The following is a 23,842-nucleotide window of genomic DNA, read 5'->3' as shown; positions in this document are numbered from 1 at the left end:
CGATTCTGTTTTTCCGACAGGGCACCGGCAATTCCCCGCTGAAGTTGCCTGTCTAAAATGCATTTATGACATTTTTCTTAGCTGCAGTGGCATTGATTGCACTTATGCAATTAATGTCACCGCTCGACGCAGAAGCGATGTGGATGTCGCCCAGGAAATCCATTTAGATATATAGCCATGTCTTGCAACCCACCGCATTCCCCATTCCCCATTTCCCATTCCCCAATCCCCAGGACGACAAAGCTGCACTTAAGGATGCTGGCTGGCGGCGCTGGTGTTTTTATGGCCAAATCGAGGAAGCTGCAAATGGTACGTACTACGTAGCTGCTGGTTGAGTACGTGTTTGTTGGCAGGCGGCGAAGCTTTGCGCCAAAATGGTGTGCAGCCCCTGCCTTCGGTTTCCGTTTCCGGTTGCTCGGCAATCGGAATGCATTAATGGCCAGGTACATTTCGTCCTGCACTCCCCTGTCACTTTTATCTGCGTGCGTGCACATAAATATCGCAAACGCCTTTTGCATTTATTTGTGCATTCCTCATGCAAATACATGACAGCAAAATAAACTATTAGCTGCCCACCTGTCGCCCTTCCGTGTTGATGTCCTCGTTAATGGGCGAAGGAAAGTGGAGCAGCGCTTTTTGGTAGATTGCGGACAACATACAAAGTAATTGTTTTTTGCCTTAGCTTAAATATGATTTAATTCAATTACTGTAGAACACTAATTGCCATAAAAATGTTACAATATATGCAACTATGCACCCTAGATAAGCAAAAAGTAATAATATTATGACTATGCTTAGCAGGCTAATAAATGCTTAATTAATTCATATCATATTTTTCAGAAAGCTTTTTTTAAGGGTATTTGGTAAAAGTTCTCTATGTGTTTTCTGCTTTTTTTCAGCAGTCAGTTTGTCTTTATGAATGGCGGCCGCTTCTGTCAACTGTCGCCAACAAAACTATTAAACATTTTTAATTAAAAACTGTGTCAAAAGTTTGTAATGAAGCATTTCAGCTTTATTTCGTTGTTTTTACCCCTTTTATGGCTGTCTGTCTCCTGTTCTCCTCAATTGCTTAACTCTGGCTTATTCCTTCGCGTGCTGTTTTGGTGCTTTTTAATTATGGGTAAAATTACGTTTTCATTTGTGTACATTTCAATTTCTGTAGAAAGGAGGCTAATAACATTGTTCAAGTAATTAATAAGTCGGGCCTCCTTTCGCCCCTGATCTAGTGTTAAATGGTAATCGCTTTGATTTACTTCTCCATTCGGGCAGCTGCCCAAACTGAGCATAACAAACTTCAAATGAAACCGAACCGGAAGTTGTGCTAAGTATTGAACCATGTCGGTCCCGAAAGTTTCGCCAAACTTTTCCACTTTCGATGTTTGAGAATGAGGTAATCCCTAATCCTGCCATGAGTGCTTTAATGAAAATGCCTTCGCTGTCGATATATACACTTATATATATTAAAAACGTATTAAAGCTGGAATTAAAGTATAATAACAAAGTGAAAGATTATTCCTTACACTCCCTTTTATGGGTATTCGTCAGTCGAGCTCTGTACTTTATTATTTAAGGACTTGCCTTCGCCCTATTAAGAAAAATATGGCCCGACTTTGCTTTCCCTTTGCTTAATTAGCACAAAAAGGCTGGCAACTGCCAAGAGTTTTTGGCAAAAAGGGAGGAACTCAAGCAAATTGGTTTTAAGTTTCAACAAAATTGAACGAATCTCTCGAAGGAAGAAAAAATGGCTGGTTAACATCCCCAAAGTAATTATGCGCAAAGAAGTAGGCAACGTTTTTATTTGTTCACTCTCCTCAAGTCAATTTCATGTCAAATGCGTTGGAGTTCGTGCATTGAAATGTCAATCTTGAAAATTGAAATATAAATTATTGAAGCGTAAAACGAAGTAACGGAAGGGAGGAAGTTCGGGTCAAAGGTGACAGGCTGTGGAGCGGGTCAAGAGCCGATGTCCATTACAGACTGTCGGCCTTCCTCCGAATAATATTTATACAAAACAGAAATTGTAAATGGCGAGTGCATTAACAGTCGCCAGTATTGAATAACTTTGCACTTGGCTTTCCGTTTGGGTAAAGGCATATACATATACATGTATAATATTTTTAACTTGGCCACATGTGTCAGATGGTCGATGGGGGTTTGTGGTGACATGTAAAGCCCCCATTGAGTTGGACTACTTAATTCAGGAGCACATAAATTTAGGACATTACTGAAACAGTGCCCTTCGGCCGCTCGATGGTATTTGAAATTCACATCATCGGAATTTTAATCGAATTCCGGTATGTGCAATGGGGTGTTAATTTCATTTTGACAGGTAATCAGTTCCCCAGCCTCATTTTCACCTCAATGTATGTAAGGATGTTTTCGCTTTAATTTCTTGAGTTTAATTAGTTTGTCGCAGTGCTTTTTAATCTCAATTAAATTTCCACTATTTAAGCAGCTCAATTCAGCTGTTCGCAATGCCACTTTTTTATTGCTGCTCTAGCAGGGAAAAATGTTTTTAAAATGCGGTCATCGTCTTTTGCGAAATTGAATTTGTAATTTATGCATTTTATGACACAATGTTTTTTCACACGGTAGCCAAACGGAGATTCGGGTATATGATGGTCTTAAATATAGTTGAACAAAAATATCGTTAATTGAAAACTCTAATGAATATAATATTTTATACAAATTTACCGTCTGTCTAATTTATAACAGATGCTCCTGATTCAAAATAAAAACCTTTAATGTATCGCTGAAATATAGTGTAGAGAGCATCTATACAAGCATTTATGCTAGTTTGTACATTAAATTGTTGTATTTTTTGTTTTCCTGATTTTTAAAGTTCCTGTGACGATGTTTCCATGGCATTTGCTTATGTTACGTAACTCCCTCCGTCAAAATCTTATACCCGTTTACATAATTTGGAAAACATTTACTTAGGTATCATAAAGTCTGAAGCTGGCGGCAGTAGTTTTGTTATTTGCCGCAGCACAAGCCGCAAAACAAGAGGCATCCGCAGGAGCAACAACAATGACAGCGGCACAGAAATGCGAAGGCCACGACAACACCAGTGAAACCACTAGCACCATCACATTTTGAACAAATATAAATATTTGCTTGTGCCACATGCGGGTGGGGACTCGCATTCGCACTCGCACTCGCACCCACCCAGAAACCCGGAGTCAGCAGCCCAGCCACCACACCCACCCATCAGCCAAGAGCAAAAACTCAAACACAAACAGCCAGGACGCTTATGAATATTGCAGAAGGGAACACGCATATTGAAAACGAGATGGCGATGTGGGCCAGCCTTTCGCTAACGGCTTTCCTATAGACGGCAATCGTAAATAAAAATTTTGATTTATTGTCTGCCCTGGAATTTCCGCACAATTTACAGCCAGCCAATTTCGAGGGCGTATAATTAATATGTTTACTCGGCGTATGCGTAATCTGCTCCATGAACCAGTTTACTCGCTTAGATGTGAACGTAGTCTGCCTTGTCTTGAATTGTTCGTCATCTGACTTGCCACTAAACTTTACTTTATTTCCCGGGAATTACATTTTCGCTACGACCACTTTTCTTTTTCGGGGCGGAAAGTGTCACGGTTCTCAATCATCTGGAGCCAAACATCCGTAGTGACAGCCAGTGCCCGCAAGTGCAAAATGCAATCAATATCAGAAACTGCCATTGACCATTGCCCTTTTCGCACTTACCCACTGCTGTCCGTGTTCATTAGAGTTAGTTCATGAGTAAAGCCAGAGGAAAACGGACGGACCTGTACTTTCTATACAGCATCGTTCGAGGAAAGCAATTTAATGCAGTGAATTATAATTTATATTTGGTGGCTTATTTGTCTAATTGGTAAAGCAAATAGTAACCAAAACAAGCTGTACGAATGATTAAATAACATACATAGGTACAAATTGCTTTTCTGATAGCAGATAATAGAAATATATGTGATTTTATGTGAATCCTATGCTAAGTATATTAACTTTAATAAAAATCAGAAATATATTATTTTGTTATTGGTGAATATTTTCCTCACTGCTATTCCTCTTAGTCGACGTATTGAAAAGTTCAGTGCTGTCTATTATTTCACCTGACTTGACAGGTTGCTTTTTGAATTCAAAGTGAATCGGTCAAAGCCAATGAAGCATACTCAATATAGACAACTTGCTTGATTGAGCAACTGAAGGTGGAAGGCAGCACGGAGCACCCTGAGGAATTCCCGAGTTAAAGTCATCAACAGGTCAGGAGATGGGCTCTTCCAGCTTTAAGATTAGCCCAGATGTCTTCTGGCCTTATGCTTAGCCATTGCTTTTTTTTTGTGGGGGATTCACAGACTGGAAGCAGAACAAAAAATGGAAAACAGCGACCGCAGAACCCGCAAATGTGAATGTAGATGGATGGGCGGAAATCAATGGCAGTGGGGATTTGTTTTTAGCCTTTTCCCTCGTTGTAGTTGTAAAACCGGTAACCAAGTTAGCTGCTGCACATACACAGGCAAACAAGGAAAATCCTCTGCACGTTTTTCGTCCGTTTATCAAATCAGCTCTTTTTTTGGCAATGTCTTCCTTTTGTGACACTCGTCGCACCCAAAAATGTTTTGCACTTGATGAAGGGTTTCATTTGATTTGCTTGTTCTGCCATTTCTCTGGTTTCGCTGTCGCCACTGCCTTTTCCATTGTCCTGCTCACCGCATTTCGCTCGGATTTTCATCCCTCAGCATGTCCTTTGCACATCCTGGGCAATGGCAAATGAAAAATCAACATTTAACATATGTTCGTGTTAAACAAATCGCTTAAATTTCCATATGGCAACGAGCACTTGGCGTTGGAAAAATGGGCACCATCAAAGCTCAGATGTTGAGTCTGAAACTGCAAAGTTAGTCGGCGGAAAAATGATTCAACATTCGCCTCTCATGCTCAGTCTGCTTGGAATGCAAAAAGGGAGAGCCAAAGTTTCTAGGATTGAGTTTTACTAATTACCCAGCAGTTTATACAATTTAGGAAGCTGTTTATCTAAGTTTCTTCTGCTTACTGTGCGTAGCTGCCAGCACAAACTATCCAAAGTTAGTTAGGTATACAACTTTCCGTCGCAGTCGAAGTCGCAGTCGCCGTCGACTTCCGGCTAAGTCCTTCGCATTGTTTCCAAGTGTCTATGCAAATATTTATCTTTCTCAAAGGATTTAATGCTGTAGAAATAATATAAGCATTGCAGAGGGTACAATTGAGTTCAAGTAACGTATTACAAGTATCTGTCCATTTTAATTTCGAATTACTATTTGAAGTATTTATCTGTAGGAAAAGTATGAATTGCTTGATATTCCATATTCAAATATTATTAGTTTTCTCACGGTCAAACATTTAAACATTACTTTTTAATTATCCTGGGCGAGAGCTGCACAAATAGAAGGCAAATCAGGAAGTCAGTGGAGTATAGGGTCATTAGAACTGGTCCAAATGTTTATGCATGTGCATTTTCCAGAACACCATTGCCTGTCGCCTCGAGCCAGCCAGTTTAATGAACCGGAAGTGTTTTATGCGGCAAAAATGCAATTACTTATGTATGTGTTGGTCGCTCTCTCTCTGTCCATCGCTCCTTCCTGTTCGCCTGTCTCTCTCCTGTTTGGCTATGTACACAGCTTTTGGCACGGCCAAAACGTCAAGTATGGGTGCCAACTGCTGGCCAAGTTCATACTGGCCAACCACCACATATACAGACTCATACTGCCAGTTCTTCAAATACCCATTAATCGTAAAGCACAGGGGTTTTTTATAGGATCATTTATATATAATACAAATATCACGAATACTGTAAGATATAAGTTATTGGAGTTGATACATTATACATGGAGATAAGTTTACTCATGGAGCATTGAAATATATAAAGAAAAAATACATAATAGAGTGTATATTTTTGTCGAAATGCAACTCTAAATAAAAGAACTATGGACTTTAATATGCTTCAAAAAAAAAAGGGGTTGCTCACCATTTCTGTTTTTTGTGCTGTTTGTCTCGCCCTTTTGGGGACAGTCATTGCATTGCACTTAAGAGCTGGAACTCTTTGTTCCCTTGACACAGACACAGAGCCAGCAGCCTCCAGCCAAAAGTCATTAGATACTGCAAATGTAAACAAACTGTCGTCCAGCAGCAGGAAAGAGCAAAATGGGGAATCTGGGCGAGATGTGAGAGATGTGGGAACTGTGGGTTCGGGCAAGGACTCCACGTAAGGGAATTTTTCCCTGGCGATTTTTCTGAATGCGCTTCCTGCGAGCACTTTGTGTCAATACTCTCGGCGGGCGTCCGTTCAGGAACTTTTGTAATATTGTCATGATATCAAATGACATATTTTATGTTATCTAAAAATACATTAGTTGCTTTAAAAAGTATTGACAAATATTCTTTTATTCTAAAATATAATACAAATTTGAAGAATAACTTGGCCGGCACACATTTAATCTAATTTAATTCGGTTCACCAAATTACAGGGTAACTAAAAATGGCTCAAGCCTGATCAAGAGTTATTTTTCTAGAGTAAAAGTTATTATGTTGTCCTTGCACTTCTGCAAACTTTTTCCACTTGCTCCCTATTTAATTTGCTAATGCATTTCGCCGTTTAGGCATTAGAAAGTATGTAACTTCTCTGTGGCTTAAGAAGGGGCCATAAACTATTAGTTAATTGTCTGCGAAAAGAGAGGCCCACGGATGTTCATATTTCCGTTAGTATATTATACTATCTATGCACAATAGATACCTAAATGAAGAAGATGCGTTAGCAACCCAAAAGAGGAATCAGGAAGTCAAAGTATTTAATTCAATCGCGGCAGAAGTTTTTTGCACATTTTTCAGGGCAGCACACACAGTGGCATTCTGGGCCCTCCATTGCGACGTTTAAAAGGGCAGACTGGTGGCTGAATCTGCCAGTTTAACTAGTTTGAAAGCCATTTGGGAATGCCAGAACCAAACACGGTACTGGGTACTGGGACTCAGCCCGGACAAACAGATCCCGATTCCGAGCCCTGGGTCGGCTAAATCTGAGCAGTCAACGGGCTTGACTGGCATGCACTTGTCAGCTATTTGGCTGACTTTCCCCACTTTCCCTACTGTTTGGTAACAGGAAAAGCAATGGGAGTAGTAGCCGTGGCAGTAGGGACAACCTGCCATGTCCGTAAGTGGAAACCATTTTCCAAACTTAATTTGCCATTTGTTGGGCGAGTGTTTTGCAAACCGTGCCGGAGACAATTTCATTACGGGTTTCCAGCCATCCTTGTAAGGCAGTTACATTTCCTCAAGGCGTCGGCAATTGGCTTGAAAGTTCGCTGCACATGAAAATTCAACTGAATTACTTTGTAACTACTTTAGCTACTTATTACCAGCATTGCCTGCAGCAGAAATTCTTTCTACTTTTAATGAAATGCTGTTTTCCACGCATGTCCTTGGTTTGCATATGGGTATAATGGATATGCATCTAAATTGGTACTTTAAAAATCGTTTCCTTGTGTCCGCTAGACAACTTTGATTTGGACAGTGCCGGTCAGGAAAAACACTTGAAAAGGACTATTGACAGTAGGAATTAAGTTGAAGGACTTACGGAAAAGGGAAAAACTAATATAATCGTTCCGATTTATATAAATTAGCAAAAAGCTATTTAAAAATTTTAAATTTATTCTAAATTATATTAAAGATAGTAAGAAGATAGACGCGATGTAGGAATACAGTAGAGAAACGAGGAAAATATATAGTAATTAGTAAGATTAAATTTTGTGTCAAAAAGTTAGTAATGATCGCTTTAAAAGGAACAGAGACAGAATTAGAGATAATAGGATTATAGTCAGAAATTAATTATTATAAACAAGATCATAATGCCATTGCCCATACCCTCTTTTCGTTTTTAATAATTAATCGGGAAACTTCCAAATTTATCCAACCCGTAACTTTTCTTAAATTTCCTTGCTTATGTTTCGTTCCGAGATGAAGGCGCCGAACTTGACTGCTTGACTTGGCGCAAGTTCTGTTGTTTTGAGCTGCTGCTTTTGATTGACACATTTCACGCCGAAAGTTTTGGAAAAACCCACAGACACAGACAAAGGAAACTTTCGGGGCTCTGCGTGTTGCTCCCGTTGTTTTCCGAGGTCGGAATGTGTTGGTAAAGTGGTTTCCAGGACCTCTTTGCCTAGACGAGGATAGAAGCTCCTGCTTACATGTGTCAGAGTGTCGTTCAATTTTAATTGAATTTATTTGCTTTCTGGTTACACTCTATTCAACTTTTCGCACCCGAGGGACTCCGTTTTAAGTTGCGCTCTCTTCGCCACTTCAGCATTTTAAGGACTCCATTTAAGCCTGTTCAGTAGTTGTCCTCCTTGTGACGGCTAACTAGTTGTCTACTCCATCATACTCATTTTGCCATAAAACAGCAATTTGTAAACTACTCTCGGCTGACGTCTCATTTGCTTTATCGTTCTGCTTTTCGTTATGCTTTCCCCCGCTCAACGTTTAGTTCCATATAATTCATGACGCACAACAATTTTATTGCAGTGAGAAAGAGTGGAAAAGAAACCCACAACAAATAACTTTTGCTTGCCAGTGGCCAGAGCCACAAAAATTGTTTCCAGGACTTGACCATCACAAAAAACAAAAAACACCAACTCGAAACCAGGGAACAGCAAACAAGAGATATGCTGTTTTTTATTCGCTATCGCAGGTATGTAGCAAAATGACAATTTATGTGGCTGGAATGCTGGCATAGGGCCAGATAAGAGGGTTTTCGAAAACTAGTTTCCCAAAGATTGTCGTTTAAATTCCATTTAAATGTGGTGTGAAATTAAATCCTTTAAAAGGCCTTTCCATTTGACAAACTATAAATGCATGCATATTCTGTGCAGTCGAATGGAAATACTTTTATGAGCTGTTAGCTTGGTTCGTTTGGTGATTTTGTAGTGGCTCTAAGATAATAGCTTATACTTGATTTGCACACACTTCAGTAAGAGGAAACATTACCCTCAGAGGGATTTATTTAAATTACCACTGAACAGGAGAGCAAATATGAACTCAAGAAAATATACTTTCTTCATAGGCCATATACATTTGTGTGTTCATTCTTCTGGGTAGCCACATAATGTCACTTAACTCAATGCCGCTGCCCGGGGATCCTTGGACTCAGAGTCGCAGGACTATGACTTACGACCGCACATTCGTAACGATTAAATTTCAGGCCAGGTAAGCACAACTTGACAGGGGCCTCCGGCTTGATGAAGTGCTCTGCTCGGGACAGTTTATTAGTTTTCTTCCTTAAAAGCCATTTTGAAATGGGTCCTCGTTAGAGATATGAGAAAAATATAAGAAGCCAATGCGGAGTGTGTCTGGCCAAAATCCAAATCGAACTTGCGCGACGTTCAGTTCAAAGCGGGTTATCTAACATGATAATAATATGAATTTGAATGCACATGCTAAATTCATTTATTATAATTTAACACACACTCCTTAAACATGGCGTCATGGCGAATAATTAGGTTAGCTGTGTAAACCAGATTGCCCATTGACTGGGCATCGTTCGACTAAAATGTCGTCCATCAGCCCTTGATTTATCATAATTTCAATTGGCTACCGGCCAACCAATTGCCATATTTGCGAAATTATCGTGTTGCCATGGTAATATTGGTTAACCAGGGCTTTAAGTACAAATGCCAAACAGTAATCATCAAAATCAAAGGACCTTTCAGTTGATAATTGCGCAATAAATGCGCAAGCTCGGGGCTTAATGAAAATTAAAGCCTAAATGGCTGTCAATGAGTTTTGCTTTTTGAATTATCACTCATGGTGAATTATTGTGTTACCAATTTAAAGGCTTCCTAGCAAAGTGCTCTAATTGATAAACAATTACCTACTTAGCCACTGGCTGTGGTCCTCGCTACCCACTAGGTGCCCATATAAGTAAGTTACAGATCTTTAAGCAGTGACATAGGAATCCAAGCCTGTTCAATAGGCATTCGCAAGGATATTGGAAATAACTTGCAAGGGCATAACTTTCATTTGAGGCGGATCAAAGTTTTTGCATTGTTCGATCCGGTTATGAACTTCGTCGTCAAACTTTTCGCATGCCAGCATTTTAATCGAAGCCCAGGAACACACCTTGTCGTCCTTGATGCACTGACCTGCGGGGTGCGATTCATGTAAGTCCTTCCTAGTCCTGTTGACCCAGTTGAGGGTATTACCTTCCTTCCCCGTCGCTCAACTGGGTACATAAATTACCTAGTGACAAATCGCCTGTCTGCACATTTCTCCCAGTTTGTCATTTGTTTGTTTATTTGATCAAAGCACGCCAGCAGTACATTCAACTTTGTCACATGCTGAGAAGATGGAACCGTCCACATTCCACATTCCTCTGGGATTAGTTTATTATGGAAATACTTAAAGATGCAATTCAGACCCACATTCATTTAAACAGGCACTCCAAGTGCTTCAACATCCATTATTTATTTGTGTGTCGGTAATCCGTATTTTAAAACATCTTTTTCGGCTACAAGTATAGTTTTTACTTTAAGATTAATACTCAGCTGTGTCTCCTTTATATTACATAAATGTTTCTTTAACATGCGATTTTAGTGAAGCTTCCATATTGTTTAAAGTTTCATATTGATCAATTTAATTTCGTTTCCAATTGTGTACTTTTTCCTGTTTAACATTTACGCTCTACAAACACAACCCTTAACTAGTGGGTGTTGAATTAACAACATTTAGCTTAAGATATTCGTACTCACATCAAATAATTTAAATGCTTTCCCTTCCTAGCTTAAAACGCATTTTAAAATGACTTAGGTACTATCTTAAGTTGAGTTTCACTTTTAGTTAATACTAAGCTGTATGATCTTGTTTCAAATATTTCTAATATTTTCTTAGGCCTATGGATTTAATAACGCTTTCTTTATCTATTAAAATGCCATTACAAGTTTCCATGACTTCTCCTATTCGTTCATAATACATTGATACAACAGCCAACATTAAATTGTAGCTAATAACTCATCAAATTTCGTTTACATTATCGGTTTTTATAGAAAACTCTTATTACTTTCATGAGACCCTTTCGTGCTTGAATGCCAGCTTAAATTAACTTTTGTTTATCGAACAATCATTGAGTATTCCGAAAAATCTTATCAGTTAACTTTGTTCATTTAAACGCCGACTAACATTAACTATAATTACGTATACGCAGTAGAAATATGTGATCAAAACGGGAAAAACCAAAAGTACACCCAATCATGTGACTTGTTTTTGAAAGCCAGACTTAAACTTTCAAAAGCGGGGCTCATGGTCAGCACAACTTTGCGTACTTTTGGTTTAGTATCTCCATATTTTTGACAACTTATTTTCATACTCCCTTTTACTCTAGCATTAGATGCGCTTAGTCGATATTCTTACATTTTAATACCTATACATAAATAAATACTATAATTCTTTTAATTTTACCTATGCTCTGAAATACTTTACAAGCATGTCGAGCAGCTTATAAATAAGTGAATGGCTGTCTTTGACCTGACACATTTTATTTGCTACGAAATATTTCGTGATACAACTGTATTTTTCGCTAGACTGCCAGCAGTTAAAGTTACTGTGTCACTCCTGGTGCTCTATATATGGGGATAGCACCTCGCCGGAATTTAAGAGAAAGGTGGGAAAAATAACGCAAGATTGTTCGGAACATACATATGGGGAAAATCCAACGATTGACATGGTACATGTGCAAAACGACTCAACAAGTATTGAACCGTGCCCAAAAAAATGGTTAGCCTTACTTTGGTTTCCGTGACTCGCAAATTCAACGACCTGGTGCAAATCTCATCAACGTCAGCTTACGCGTTTCAGCTTTTTTGCCTTATAGTGCTCCATCGGCCGTGGGAATGTTTGCATTTCGAAGTCGGGTAAATTATTGTTCCTCTGTTCTGCGGATGAGGAGCCCAGAAAAACGAGTTGCAGCTGACATATTTCCACACAATTGGGGATAAAAGAGCTCGCTCGAAATTTAATTCCGTGTGACTGGCGAAAGCCAAACCAAAACGACAAAAGTCTGACAGTTGGTAGGTACAAATTGAAAGCGACAAAGGCAAACTGTTCTTCGGGGAGCGGTTGGAATCACCCTGCGAGGCATTGTAAATATGCGAAATGGCCCAGCAATTGTCGCGGCTTGAATGGCGGCGCAAAATTCGGCAAAAAATAGCAGTATAAAGCGGCAGTTCTGCCCTCGGCACACTCCATTAATACACCCACTCACAGACAACTCCAGCCATAAAATATATATATATATATATATGTATATACTATATGTACACACATCTTATATCAATGACTTGTGTAGCTGTTTCAGCCAATTGCTAGACAACCTCCCTTTCGGCATCGTTGTCACTTGATTTGCCATTTATCAGCATTTTTCTGTCCATCCATGTTGAGTGCGGTTTACAAAAGGACTTCCGAAATCCAGCTGGCATTTCCCTGCATTATTTTGGCGTGAATTACTAGCACAATTCAATAAGAGTCCGTCCACGTCGGTTGCTTAGAAATGCGTTTCGAAAATCTGAAAAACACAAAGAGAAATGGAGTTTAGATTGGTTTCGGAGCTGGCATATTGATTGACTGACACAAATATGTACTTGTGTGAAATTTGCTATTTTTACAGGGAATTCTTAGTTTAATGATTTATTAATACCCCACACATTCATTGGGCAAAAATAACCCGCCCACTTTGTGATATGCACATGTCACCCACGTCTACCAAAATCCCCAATAACGTCGTAATACCTCTTCACTTGCAAGCAGCTTATGCCAATTTGTTTGCCATCTTGCGTCTACAAATCGCAAATCGCCTTTCAATGAGCCCAATAGGAAAATTCAAGGCTCACAGAGAGTATTTCGTTTTAATGACAAAAACAGTAGGCATTACATGTACAAACTGTTTCGTTGTCAGGATACGTATTATATAAACATTAAATCCGAATCGCAATTTTTAAACCATACCTTCGGGCTGAAGTTACTCCAGAAAATAAACAGAATATTGCCTGTATTGAAATAATTTAATGGCCATATGCCTGAATACCCATCATCAGGCTCCAGTAGTCTGCTTAATTAAAGGAGCATCGGATTGCAGGCGGTAGTGAATATTTGAGACCCAGACTCCGCTTTCGTTATTGTTTGCCTGTCCTTGTCGACATCGCCATCACATCGGCGTCCTCCTGTTGTCGTCATCGAAATGTCCTTGTTCGTCCTCACCCGGAAAGTCCTAATTAGCATTAACCACTTGTTGCATAAGAGACAGCTAACGCCCCTTCGCTTTTTTCCCATTTTTCTCTGCAGAATAATATACGTTTACATTACGTATACGCAGCGAAGTCGTGTTGTGGTTGGTATATCGGGTGAACTTAATCCCGTCTTTATCGTTTAAGCAATTCAATTATAGTGTATCTCTCTGTTTGCATGTATTCTGAATTTAAATTCCATTCAAATGAAATTTATACAATCACTGCTTTTGCTTGACAATATTCAGAGAAAAGCATGCTATGTTTATTTGTTTAACTTGTGGTCTTTTACCAAGCATACTTAATAAATTGGCTTTTGATTTCAGCTAACGACCATTATTGTAAATTTTAATTAAAACTGCAATATCAATTCTGAGTAAAGTTCCACAAAAAATAATGTCCAAGCTGCGGTCGACTACCCACCCACAATTTCAATTTGTGTTTCGATAGAAATTCGACGAATGTTTCGTTCTGGGAAGTGTCATTAATTTAAAATGGGAATTTGGCATGTTTGGCATAATAGTTTTGTTGAAAAGTATGTAACAGGCATATTAAAATATAAAGTATATATGTTCTTGATCAGCATCAATAGCGGAGTCCAGCTGGATATGTTCGTCTGTCTGTCCGTATGAACGTCGAGATTAAGCACACAGCTTTCAGAGACATACTTTACGAGTAACTCAACGAGGAACGGGTATAAATATTGCCATCAGTCACAGTAATGAATTCCTTTCAACCAGCCCGGAATGCTTTATACCATAAATGACTTTGAATTCACATCGAACAAATGTTTTTCTATGTATGTAAAGCGTTCAGCTGGTACTCAAATTGTTTAGTCCGAAGAGAAAGTAAAAGTGCACAGAAATTCGCATCTGGCTTTCGTGCTCAACCGACGCGTTGCTGCTGACAAATTAAATCAACTTGAATGGTAAATGCCGTTCGCTTGGGTGTTGATAATTGAAATAAAATTTGCCGCCTAACAAGGGGAAAAATAACAAAGAGGGCGAAAGGAGCACAGCGAACAAGAATCAGGACCAGGACCAGGACCAGGAGGAGGACCCATGGATGGCAGCTGGAGGTGGACAGGTGGACCAAACAAAGGTAAACTTCGCCCGCAGCCTTAGCCATGGTCTTTGGCCTTTGTTTGTCCTCAGCTGGAACTGAAAGTCCGACCACCTTGAACGCCGCCTTATTAAGTATTCATTATTGTCGACTGTGATTGTGTGTGTACTGTGGTCTTTTATGCACTGGGAGGATTTAGGGCAAGCTCTTGTATTATAATTGCTATTTTTAAAAACAATACTTCTGCCAGGAAAAAAAACTGTATGGAATTTTAATTGAATCCTTAATAATTTGTTCTCAGATATAATTTCTAATATATTGAACAAGAAACAGATGATAATAACTAAATGGGTTTTTTCTGGCGGTGTCTGGGGTGCGTGAAATTACTTGGCTGCGGTCTGCCAATCGGAGTCCTTGGCAGGAAGTGGGTGGAAATTGTAGAATCTCTGGCAGGCCAAAATTCACCTCTGTCGGTTTTGGACCCTAATTGCCAGCGGCACATTAATGCTTGTGTAATTAATTTTAATGATTGTACTTTTGCGCTTGTTTCCATTGCCAATGCTCCCGAAATGTGTCCCCAAAAACAAAAGTTTCTTTTATTGCTTTGCAATTGTTCTTATTGGTCTGAAGATGGGTTTTTCGTGCTGTGTTTCGTAGCCTAGTTTCTAAAAGTTCTTTCAGGAAAACAAATAAGAAATGGCAATAAAATGTTTAGCAAAACAAGGCAATAAAAAAATCAATATCGAACAAGGAAGTGCAAGTGCAGAAAATGTTTAACTTTGATGGACTTTAGTTGCTTGAACTCATCACTTTTTTCTTTCACCTTTTCCTTTTTCCTTTTTTCCAGTGCAGTAGAAAATCGATTGCATGGTGATTTTTAGTGTTCGGCAATTAAAGTGTGGGAGACTTATTGCATAAGCTGAGTTCATTATAATTATGGGTAAAAAGCTGATCATTTATTTAATAAATACACTTCACTCTTATTTTAATTTATGTTAGTAGCGCATCCTTTTTCTGTTCCGATTTGGTCAGTAAACCACAGTACTTGTAACTTGGATTGCTCATATCCTTAAATGCCATCCACATGCAATTGTCCTTTAGGAGCGCTCATGACTTTAGTGGATTTTAAGTTGGCCGCAATTAGGAGGCGACGCAAACAAACTCTGTGGTCCTCAGAACATATGTTGAGTTGGTGGAGTGGATGCCAGAGGCCCCACAGCCAGACAACTACACGGATTCCAAGGACCTCGGCTGAACAGCTCGCCGTGAAGGATGTTCTTTTTAATGAATTGCGATGTGGACTAAATTTAGACGAGTAATGTAGACAGACTGCTGATTGGGGTGTCGGGCATTTAATGAATTTTCCACAGGGCGTAATTAGGCAAAACAGGAAGTGAGCGAGGTGGAGGCGGAAACGACGGGGGAATCGGAGGAAATGGGCAAAGGACTCGGAACGGGATCGGATGACAGTTCAATGACAGTCGCCGACACGTGTTGGTCCTTATGTAAATGAAGGTGTCGCACTGACATCACCGTTTAATGGCTGAGTTCAGGCATCCCGGCTCCGGAATTCTTTCACTTGGTGTTTAAGTTATGCCGAGAGAATGGGATGGAGGCTTTAATATTACAAAAAATTGTACAAAAAATTACTCAATGTATGCATGGAACATGGGAACATTTAACGCTATGAAATTTAATGAGCCCAAAATGGCGCATTAAATGACAGGACGAAGGACGAAGGCCCAGGAAGTGGATGCTGTCAAAGGCGTCCGAAAGTAAACTGATGTATTTTTAATTGCTGCATACATTAAAATAGATTTACATTGCGAAAGTGGGCCGGAAAAAGAGCAGCTTCTTCCCCCCTCCCACCGAAAGTGGGCGGAAAATCTGTACCCGAAAAAAGGATTCCAAGGCTTTTCAGACCAGAGTGTGTGGACAGTCATCGTGCAAATATTTACTGTCGTCAGGAAGGGAGGGTCCTTTTCAGGCCGGGTCGACAGAGTTCAGTACTGGTTAAGGCCATGCAAATCTGCCGGAAAATTCTGCTTAGTCAAGAGCATGGACAGTGACCTTATGTCAAGTCTTCAAGTCGACGGGGTTAAGTGAGGTCTGAGCTCTTGAGCCATCCGCTTACTCAAATATTCCACCTAGGGCAATGCACTTTAAACATAATTCTATTTTGGGGTTATCGCGCTTATAATTTATTTCGGAATATCAAGTGCTAACGGACTATGTGACGAATTGGGGGGCTAACATTCTTTTTCGGGAGTGGGATTTTATTTACACAGTTGTTTCTAAGGCGTAACTTATATCTGACCCTACAGTTCTCAGTAGCTTTAGAATTTTTTGTTTGTATTGGTATTGGTTTTATTCAAAGATAAGCTTTTCATCGTATTAGTAATGTGGTCAAGCCCTGATAGCTGTGAGGCGACCCGCTAATTTTTAAATTCAATAAAAATGAGCGTCTTGTCTTGTTTGTACTGATCCTTATAAGCAAATCTTTAGCTGACTTTTTATCTCAAAAGAACCCCTTTAGTTTGACTGCCAACAAAGTTGTCAAACATCCATTTGCGACCTGATTTGGCAACTTGTTTTCAGTTTACTCACGCCACACTACTACCACACAATTATGGCCAAAAGGCGCGACTTAAGGCTAGGAAAAATGGCGAACCATTTGGAGGGTGCACTGTGCCTGCTAGTGGCGCTGACATATCTGAGGTCATAAATATCCGCCGACCAGGGACTCACTTAGACGCTCAGACGATGTGGCATTACTCAAAATATTAACTTGAGCTTAGACAATGTTATGAAAGCAATAAGGGGAGCCACCGACTTAAAATGAGAGAGCCTTTTTCCCATTTTTTGCCTCCTTGCCGCGTTTTAGACAAAATTACATTTTTCACCCAATACCCACTGCGGTCCCCCAAGCGAATTTTGAAGGACTTTAGCGGGCTGTGGTTTGTCGGAGAGTTTATAAAAGTAATTTGCCTGCGGAGGTCTTCGGGGAAGAGTTGATAAAACACGCGCGGGAAATAAACGGAAAATTTAATTTTAATTCACTCTCGTCGTTTCAATAATACATAAGTTGAGTTGGTCCGGAATTGTCAAGCGCCAATCGCTTTCTTTAATATATATACATATTATTGATATGCCAGGCACGTAGGGTGGTGGTTCTTGTGGTTGTCGGACACGGGAATCAAAAAGAAAAGGAAATCCTATTCGGGATGCGGAAAAATTGTACAAATCAATTTCAGTAAACACCAGAAATAATAAAATAAATAAATACCACTGATAAGAAGTTATTTGAAACTTGTCGAAGTCGCTTCTATGTAGATTTTATTAAATATTTGTACACTGTTCATTTGCGTAGCTAACTTCCAATTTAAAGTACTTCTCTTATTTGTTTGGTACTTTCGTATATTTCCATTTATTGTTCAATTTATAGTTCATTTGGAGTGTCAAATGTTTGCCATGTTGCTATGAGCTAAAAGCCGAGGTAGAGCATTCCACCCTTGGATAACTGAATTGTTTTCTTTTGGAAAAACTTTGTTTGTGCAAAAAGCGAATACATTTTTTTATCGGCTGTTCTGTAAACATGTTCAAATTAAACGCAACGACAAATTGTAGACGGTGCAGTTTTATTTCCCAATATTAATCGAAATTTCTCAAAAAAATCAAATTTTATCTTTCTTGTTATAATTGTGAGGAAATGTATTAAAATGAGAAAGAAATTCAAAACTTTGTTGTGTGAGATTTTATAATTGTTAAGAAATGTAATAAAATGAGAAAGAAATCAACAACTTTGTTATGAAGTGTGTGCGTTAGACTGGGACATTCTGAAGCCAACTTTACCGTTGGCTATACTAGAATCTTCATGCTAGTTCATACGGACAGACGGACGTTACCAGATCGCCTCGGCTAGGAATCCTGATCAAGGATCTACATATGTACCTTATAGGGTCGGAAACGCTTCCTTAATACATTTAAGATAAATACATATAAGAAAGAGGCCATCGCATATGTACGAAAACCGATTCACAATTGTTGGGACTTTAATGAGGTATAACTTTCCACCTTTGGCCAATACTATTTGTATGAAATTTAATATTTAATTTTTTCTATTTGTATGAAATTTAATATTTAATATTTTCTCAGCGTGGCCCTTTTTTATAAGAGTTACATTTTTTGTGAAAAATAAAATTTGTGAGTGCCAAACCGTTTTTAGAGCCACCACCTTCCAACTCCAACTCTAATTAATTACTAAGATAGGCAATCCATCACAGCTGCCATACACGCATCCATTCCGCCTTTACATACTGAATTATATCTGATTTAAAACTTGCCTTTGCTCAAACTGTCCGCTCACCGATTGATTTGGATCGTAAGCCCAATACCGCGACCCACTCAGCCTGATTGTCATTGACGGAAAGTCCCGTCGAAAATGACTGATGATTTTTCCCGTCACTTGTAAGGATGCCTGTGGCTTAATGACATGCAGGTCGTTTCCATGTTGTCTCGGAAAAGAACAAGAAAAATCCCTGCTTTTTGTAGCATGAGCTGGAGTTTGTATGGCTGAGATACCAATCTGAACCGAAACACTCGGTGTAGCTCCCTTGATTAAAATAATGTTAATGCACACGATTTTTTTTCTGTCGCTTTTCATTTCTACAATACATTATTTTTTCTCCTTAAACTTGATTTGTTGCTTTAGCGTGATTGATTTTGACCAAGACTTTAATTACAATTTCCTCTAATGACCCTCAACAATGCTATGGAACGGACATTTTTTGATCGACCAAATGGCAAAGCAAGAAAATCGATGAAAGAGCAGAGATTTTTTCAAGCCAAGCATTTCAGGTGACATTTTCCTTTCTATTTGCGGAATTTGTATGCCTTGTGGCAGGTTTTTCTCTTTACCTGTGCACGATAAATTATGAGGCAGAAATTTGTCAGGATTTTCCCCTCTTGTAGACAGAATTTCGACCATTACCATGTGAGAAGCTGAAGCCTGAAGTGGTGCGAGAAAAGAAAAATGTCCGCCATGTGATAAACACAAATTATATTTTCTGAGAAATTCTTATTTTCAGAAATTTATTTTAATTTTTTCACCCATCTTATGGCTTAAAATATTAAGTAAATTAAGTATTAAAGTAAATTATAGTTTTTAATAACTATAATTATTATGCCCGTTTTCTTTTACTACTTTTTAACTTTTACTACATTAAAAAGTCATTTTCCTATACCCATTCAAAAGGATGAGAAACTCATCAGCGTTCACATTTGCGATAATATTTCAGCGGTCTATTGTAATTTCCATGAAGGGATTTTCCTTTCACTTTCTCGTTGTTTCATACGCTCCTTCATCCTACCACGGGAAAGTTTTCGTGGCTTTCACTCCTTTTCCATGCAGAGGTAAGCCCTCATTTCTTTTCTCCTTGAAAGAATTAAAGTGCAAACTCTTTAAATATGAACATTTCGTCGAGGCCCATCCACATTGTTTATTTTTTAGCATTCAGATTCTGTTTGCTTTCTCTCGCACATAAATTAAGAAATGGCTGAAAAAATTCCCTAGTCCATGGCTCGTTTATGACAGGCTCTCAAGCCAAGCGAACTTTTCCTTGACGCCCTTTAAGTCCCTGGCAACGCCACCTGCTGACAGGTGGAGTCCTCCGCCTAGATACTTCCACAAGCCGGAAAGGCTGGTGTTCCAAGGTACTTCTCGGGCTGCTCCGGCTTTCTGCCTGGGAACTCCACGACTCCGACCCAATTACCACGCCTGGCTGACTCTGCCGCAGCTTTTTTGTTTGCCCGTCTTGTTTTCCTTAATTTTTTTCCGTAGGTTCCATGTTTTACACGGTTGTCATTCGAGACTCTAAGCTGCATAATTATGTATTTGAACCTTTTGAAAAGCATACGTCCTCCACTCGCACTCCTCGAGAGGAATGAAGGAGTGAATTCCAATCCTGAAGCATGCGAGAAATTCCGTGCAGAATGTGTAATTAGATTTCAGATATTTTGAAAGGGATTTTCTAGCCATGTCATATACACAGGCGTCTTGACATTTCTAACCAGAAGAGAAAAAAACCAGAGGGTCAGCTGGCTGGCACCATGAAAACAAATTCTCTGGTCTATTATCCCGAAAATTACTTGTGCTGAAACTGTTTGTTGGCCTCTGTTTGGGCGCTTTTGCTTGGCCAATTATTATAAAAGGCATTTCTCGTTTCATTAAACTTGTAATTGCCGGCTTGGCAGCCTAGGAACCGTCGGATTCCTCCAGCCGAAATTGCCATTTTCGGGATCTTTAATAAATGCCAAGCCGCAAGCATTTTTAATATTAGCTTTAGCACCCACCCGCCCTCTTGACTTTTGTCTCGCCAATCATTAAACACAAAATTTAATTAACTGTTAATAAAGTAGCTAATGAAGACAGCTCCAGAGGCCACCAGAGCCACCAGAGCCACACCCCGTCTCGATTTCCCAGTTGGATGAGCCACTGTCAAGTTAATATTGCCTTTGGCTCATATTAAGTGGCGCTAAGCTCTGCTGTCAACACGGTCGAGTCAAGGAGATGGGGCAGGACCAGGACTTGCTCCCCCATTCCCATAAAGAGTCAGGGATCAAAGGGAAAACTTCAAGCATAAATTAGATGTATATATGTACTAACACAGTGGGGCTGTAAGTGCTTCTATTTAAGTCCAACCTGACCACTGCCTGCCACGTTCCTCACATATAAGTCATGGCAAACGCCTTTTATGGCATTTAATGGAGCATAAACTTGGCTCGCTTTTATAGACAATTTTCATCAATAACAAAGACTGAATGCAGCCAGACACTAAGCCATCACACACTTTACGTACTTTCCTTGGAATGAACGGGACACTCGGAGAAATGAAATCAATTTCCGGGAATTTCATTGGCTTATTAGATCCTTATCCTTATTATTTCTACGAACTGATACTATTTCTTAGAAATTATTATTATATAAATGGTGAAACCACTTTCAAAACTTCTGCAGCCCATAGAGCTAAGCAGCTTCTTATTGATTTTTCCCCTCACTTAAATGCTCTTCTAATAAAATATTTTTCTTCTCATTTGTTTGCCAAACATTTTCCTCGACGGAGCGCTGCGTTCGAATTGAAAAATGAATATTGCAAATCTTTTCATTTGATCAATCCCGCTCCATCCAGTGTAAATCGAATGGGTGCCCAGTCAGTTAGAAATTCCAGCGGCTGCCTCATCCGGGAAACTCTACGTGCCGGACATGTCTTTATATATATCTATATAGACAAACCCCTTTGGCAGACTCACCCCGTACAGTCGTAATTGTCCTAGGGCACTTTGGATGAGTGAGTTAAATGCCAGGACTGTTTAACTAAGCCTAGTTCAACATGTCTGGGGGCCTCATAATCGTTTGCCGCATAAAAAGAGGCATCAAGCTGATGGAGCAAGTCCTTACATATACATTATATATACATTTTACTAAGCAGCCCGACAACAAGTCAATAAAATTTATGACCATCCATTTCAATGTGTCGAAAGTTTTCCTTCTTTTCTCACTTTCCTCTGCAGACAGGCAACTCCTTGGGGGTCCGACGGAAAGTCCCTTGTTTTCTATAATTTATGCCGGTGGGCAAACAGGAAAAATAAAGTTTTAGCTCATAAATTTCCCGCAGGCTGTCCTTAGCACCTAATTCGGCCCACTTTAAAGTGGTCTTAGCTAGGTCTCCAAGACTCCAAGACTCTAGGACTACAGGACTCACGCATCCCAGGCTAGAACCGGAATCGGATGCCATCCCTCTGCTGTCCTTTCCGCTCTCCGATTTAATTGTTTGCTCAACACCTTGGCCAGTTGACTAGCCACCCATTGTTGGCTCAGTCTTGCTTACCCAACATAATAAAGCTTGTTAGCGTAATTGCTTAATTGGCCAAGTCCAGGGCTCTTTCTGTGGATATTCGCCGGGCTCTAATGGTCGTGTTTGTTGTTTGTTTTGACCCGACGACCATATGGGCATCAGCACTCTGGCAGCCAAACACTATAAACACATATTATACATATATGTATGGCTGGCTTTCCAACCAAACACTTTGAATTGAGTGCTAAGGCAAGGACGTAGCTGCATTGGTAGAATTGGCTTTATCGTGGGAATGGTGCGAAGTTCGGATTTACGAGTAAAAGTGTACTTCCCGAAGCATTTTGTGTTTATCATTTCCTTTATTAAACTTGGGGTCTTCTCCGCTGCTCCGCATTTCCATCTTTTTCCATCTCAAACCACTCCGATAATTGGAAAATCTGTGGTAAATCTGGAAGCCAGCTGCCACACTATCGATTACCACATGGAAAGGAGGCTAACTGGCATGTATTCAGGCATCAATTAGAGACTTCCTTTCGGCCAAGAGGGAACTTCATTAAGTGCGTTCGTTTCCACACTGGCAGCCAGTCATTTGCATCAAATATCTGTCTGTCATTCAAGTTGGCTTATTCACCAGCTGCCGACAGCATAAAGACGGTTCGGTATACGTATCCTAAAGTGCCAAAGTGCTCTTAAGACACTTTTTTGATTGCCAGTGGCGTGGTAAAAGGGGGAAATCTGCTCAAAGTGAAATAATTAATGGAATAGATATACAAAGATTCTTAGTTACCAAGAATCCTGAGCTAAGAAGCTGCACTTGGCATGCATGTGGAGCTCAAGTTAACTTAGAATCGGTTACTGAGAACCCTACTAAGCCACTGAGTTTTCGCCCTCGTAAACCACTTATATATTTTATATCAGGGCTCTTTATATCAGAACCCCCTTGGAACTGCCCGAGGGAACACATGTTTCAAAACACCTAAAACCCCCGATACCAATTCCGGATCCACAGACTGAGGACTGCGACGATCGCGTGAACAAGTAAATGCCAGGCAATAATTTTTTTATTGCCAGCCAATGCCAAAAACATTTCGCATCGAGTGTAAGTACATATTGAAATAATGTTATTCCTCTTCGGGCGAGGGAGTGTGGGTGTCTGTCTGATAAGCAGCCAAAGTCCTTGTTATTGTAGCCGTTAAATCCGTACACACACACATGCACACACATATGCACACCGGCGCACTTTCAGACTCCCCCAAATGGATGGGGGCGTGGCATGTTTGCCGAACTCTCGATATTTACGCCCTTGGTATCGCTTTCGTATCGCTTTAATCAGACTCTTTGATTTTACAACGCCATTATGCACTTTTAGTGTGATTGATTGGGGGGCTTGGAAAATGGGAAATGCATTGCCATTCGGCCCAAATGCGGATTGCGAATTCAAATTCGATCGGGGACTAAAACAAAGTACATAAAAGGTTTACGGGTGGCAATAAAATCCAAGGGGAATGTCATTCTCAAATAAGAGAAATTTAATTATATTTACGGTGGCACGTAGAGAAAACACCTGCAGGTATTTGCTAGAACCAAAACTAGTTCAGAGTTAAATATCCAAAAAGGCAAAAATAATAAACCATTCAAATG

General features: G+C 39.7%; 1 protein-coding gene across 1 annotated transcript in view; it reads right to left on the bottom strand.

Annotated features, from left to right (window-relative positions):
* Positions 1–10,466: 10,466 nt before the first annotated feature.
* Positions 10,467–23,842, bottom strand: part of LOC120449428 (prolactin-releasing peptide receptor) — a 31,700-nt gene continuing 18,324 nt past the window's right edge. Inside the window, exon 3 of the mRNA XM_039631890.1 lies at positions 10,467–12,568. The gene's annotated coding sequence lies outside the window, so the exon portion shown is untranslated. The remainder of the gene's footprint in view (positions 12,569–23,842) is intronic.

Source organism: Drosophila santomea, chromosome 3L (genome assembly GCF_016746245.2).
Source record: "Drosophila santomea strain STO CAGO 1482 chromosome 3L, Prin_Dsan_1.1, whole genome shotgun sequence".
In the NCBI taxonomy this organism is placed as follows: Eukaryota; Metazoa; Arthropoda; class Insecta; order Diptera; family Drosophilidae; genus Drosophila; species Drosophila santomea.
The sequence above is the reverse complement of the archived record's forward strand: the minus strand, read 5'-3'. Positions and strand labels throughout refer to the sequence as shown.